The sequence below is a fragment of the Tribolium madens genome, unplaced genomic scaffold, assembly GCF_015345945.1.
Source record: "Tribolium madens isolate multiple individuals breed KSU strain unplaced genomic scaffold, Tmad_KSU_1.1 Scaffold_3;HRSCAF=73;Tcas5.2_LG2, whole genome shotgun sequence".
NCBI lineage: Eukaryota > Metazoa > Arthropoda > Insecta > Coleoptera > Tenebrionidae > Tribolium > Tribolium madens.
Genome location: NW_025401006.1, coordinates 11,801,242 through 11,805,282, shown reverse-complemented (window position 1 = coordinate 11,805,282; position 4,041 = coordinate 11,801,242). Strand labels below are relative to the sequence as shown.

The 4,041-nt window shown below is 29.6% G+C and overlaps 1 protein-coding gene and 2 non-coding genes across 4 annotated transcripts in view; 1 reads left to right on the top strand and 2 right to left on the bottom strand.

The window, feature by feature from the left end:
• LOC123007432 (FERM and PDZ domain-containing protein 2-like) overlaps nucleotides 1-4,041 on the top strand; it is an 83,641-nt gene that overhangs the window by 43,117 nt on the left and 36,483 nt on the right. The window lies entirely within an intron of this gene.
• On the bottom strand, nucleotides 2,162-2,234 carry Trnav-aac. Its single transcript has one exon. It is a non-coding gene; the product is annotated as a tRNA-Val (tRNA).
• Nucleotides 2,681-2,762, bottom strand: Trnal-aag. Its single transcript has one exon. It is a non-coding gene; the product is annotated as a tRNA-Leu (tRNA).

Genomic DNA, 4,041 nt, shown 5'->3' with positions numbered 1-4,041 from the left:
TTTTAATTTTTTCAAAAAAATTTTTTCACATAAATTGCAATTTTGACAAAAAAAATCGCATAACTCAAAAACAAAACAAAATTTCGTTCTGAAATAACGTTCACATTTTTTATATTACTTTAATTTATATTAATTATTATTTTCCGGAGGCAAATGATTAAAAATTAAACCGCTTGGTTCCATACTTTATATTCACCCTGTATATAGCAGATAGTTGTAATCCTTAGAGTATAGCTTTTATGAGAAAAATGATTTTATAGTGGGTTGCCATTTAAAAAAATAATTTTTTTTGTAGAATTCAAAAACAAAATGGACAATTCGAAAAATTTTATTCTTGTTAAAACATCACATTTTTATAGCACTTTATCACTCATCAATTAGTTTTTTCAAAAAAAAAATAGTTTAAGCAAAAAACCTTTGGTTCCATACTTTTTATTCACCTGGTATTTACTTATGCCTAATCTATTTTTAACAAAATGTGTATTAAACAGTACTAAACATTTTACTTTTTAATGCTCTAATACAAGCTTTAATTTTTTGTGACATACTTTGAGTTCAAGTTTTAGAAAGGAAAAATTATAAAATAAGGATAAGAATCAATAAAAGCAACCTTTTTTATCTAAAGAGAAGTAAATTTATACAAAACATTAAATCAAAAATTAAAATAGGTATGTCTTATCCCTTAATTTTACGGCGAATTAATTTAATAAATTAATTAATTTTGAGGTATGCAATATATTTTTATATTTATATTTTTAGTAGAAATTACAACTATCTAATAGTATATTACAGCCACCGTGGTAAATATGTTATTTCGTGAGGTCACTGGATGGTGGATTTGTCATTGTTTGTATGCTATTTTATTTCAAAATCACGTTTTTTTATATAATATTAGATAATAAAATTGATTTTTAATCTTTGATGTTTCTCAATACATAAATGTCAAAAATGAGTTCAGTTTTTCTAAGTTATGATTTGTGATAGTGAAATCACTAATGTAGCAGTATACAATAATTCCAATGTTGGCAATCCTGCATATTACCTCTGTCGGGATTTATGACATATTACTGCTCACGGGATTAAATGACGAACTTCCCTACCTCTAAAATCGGCACTTTATAATAGTGATTGTGAATGAAGAAAATTATCTTTTGAATCAATATTTTTTTAATAGCTTTGTTTTGAGCTCAACTAACTGAGTTTTTGAGACTGGAAAACTTTTGTGCTTTTTTGTCTTTTATTTATTGATAAATGATACACATGTTTATTATTTTCGTTTGAAGTTTATTTTATCGTCCTTCAATTACAAATATTTGCTTACAACCTTTGAATTTTCCTTACTTCGGGAAGTTGAAGTCATAGTAAATTTAATGTGCAACTGAAACCTCATTATCCAGTTTCACAGACGAAAACGTAAATTGAAATATGGGTTTTCATTTACAGGTTGTCTAAATTTATTATTTTCGTGTTGAGTACAATTAGAGTGAGCAGAATTATTGATTATACAGAAGTTTTCGCGTACAAATGTAAGTTTTTAGAGGATTAAATAATTTCCAGAGGCCACAATTACGGTGAAGAATCTGAAATTTGAGTTTTGACGATCTCAACTTCAAAAGGGTTTAAATTCTTTGTGTTCTGCTTAAAATGTTTCATTTAAATGTTCGCAATCGGAAGTAAGAATTGTTTTATCAATTATTATCATGAACTGACACGTGGTTTTAATTAACTTGCTGCATGATGGCCCATTTTGCACCATAATGGATTCATTGTGAGCGTTATGTAAGTGTGCGATACTGCCGGTCATTATATTGAAGAAAAACGTTGAAAACAAAGAATGTCAATTATTTTTAATAGGAATGTTTGCAATAAATTACTCCGAATGCTTGACGTTCGAGGGGTGGGTGGAGAAAAACCAACGCTTTTCCAAATTTTCGCTCTCTTGGGAAAGCTCCAAAGTCGTAGCACATTCCTTTCTTTGCATTAAATATAAGTTGCCACCATCATCTTCAGTATTATCAACAGGTGTGGGAAAAAATAAGTGACGTGGGCTGCGCTTAATGTTTTTAAACTTGTTGCTTTTTCTATATAAAATAAAGAGAGGAACCAAAGCTGCAGAACTAATGGAAGTAAAAGCTATTATCTTTTTGCAAGAAAAAAAGTGTGTTTCCGCCCGGGATCGAACCGGGGACCTTCCGCGTGTTAGGCGGATGTGATAACCACTACACCACGGAAACTTGTTATGTCTGAAACTGGCATTTCAGAAGCTGATTTTTGAGTAGATGACCTTTTTATGATATTGATCTGTTTAAAGCGATTTGCATAATGAATTCATTTTTAATTTGAAACTGGGATAATTGTTCGCTTTTTCCAATAAATAGTTCTGGTTTCTGGTTTTATTTATCTCTTTAATTGAAGCTAAATAAAAAGGGTTTTTGGTTGAGTTTGCAACACGCCCAAAACCATAATTCTTACTCAGATTTAGCTTTAACATCAAAACATAGTCGTAATGTGGCCATTACTTTTTAGGGTGAATCATCACGAATTATAGTTATGAAATTCGTAAAATTTTATTGCTAATGGCTTCGTTTTTCTTATTGAATAAACAATAAAAGTGTGTTCAGAGGCGGATTAAATTAGTTTTCATTTTGTTTCTTGATTAACTTTCTTGGGAAAAAAAACTTGGCAGCGGTGGGATTCGAACCCACGCCTCCGAAGAGACTGGTGCCTTAAACCAGCGCCTTAGACCGCTCGGCCACGCTACCTTGTTCTGCGTTTTTTCAAATACCAAAAAGCGTTTTTGGCACGGTTAGTTAAATGTTTGTTTAATTTTAGCACTCCAGTTGTAGTTTCTACAAATCTCTCTAATTGAACGATTCAACTGATGCTCCGCTTCTACAATTAGAAGTTCATGTGTCGGTGCATATTGAAATTTCTCTTGATTTATTTTAGCGTTAGTGTGTCACAAACAGACGCCGTTGCAGATTTCGATTAAATTCGAACAAACTTTATCACAACATTCAATTTTCAAGTGGTTGATGAACGCTAATTAGACTATTTAACTCATCACATTAAAATTTCAGTTTGGCGGATTCTGTTTAAAGGGGTTTAAAAACACTAAATTTTGTCACGGTCATGAAAAGATTACAATTTTATTACCAACAATCTAAGAACATAAATAAGAAATGAAAAGAAAGACACTTGACGCGTGTTTCGACAATAGACTTCATCAATACAAAATTGGATTGGATTTATTGCTTTACTCGTAATAGTAACATTTTGATGATCTTGAAAGATTTCTTTTCAGCAAATTTTTCATTGTCTTGGACTTGAAATTCTAACCTGTGTGCTGTGAGATTTTGAACCATTTTAGACTGTTTAAAAATTAAAATTACTATGAGGCTAATTTGTAGTTTTAGTTTATTTTACTTTAAAGTATGTTCCTTGGCATTTCTGGATGTAGTTTTTTATTACATTATTTTCAACTAATAGAAGTTTAAATCGATTTTGTTTAGTTTTTAAATAACTTGTTTTTTTTGGCGAAAACATAGGTACTCTTTTAAAAAATGTATTACCCAAAAACTAAGACATCTAGAAAATTTCTTTTTTACAACTGCAAAGAAAAAAATGCAAACTGTAAGGCGATAACAATTTTTTAGTCTCTTGTACTTGTACAAAAAAAAATTAAGAAGTTTATTAAAAGGATATGGATTAGTAAAAACAACTTTTTTGTCTAAAGAGAAGTAAATTTATACAAAACTTTAAATTAAAAATGAAAATAAGTTAGATTTTGCGAATTATTTTTGTTTGAAGTTTATTTTATCGTCGTTCAATTACAAATATTTGCTTGCAACCCTTGAATTTTCCTTATTTCAGGAAGTTGAAGTCGTAGTAAATTTAATGTGCAACTGAAACCTCATTATCCAGTTTCACAGACGAAAAATATGGGTTTTCATTGAAATTCTAACCTGTGTGCTGTGAGATTTTGAACCATTTTTGACTGTTTAAAAATTAAAATTGTTATGAGGCTAATTTGTAGTTTTA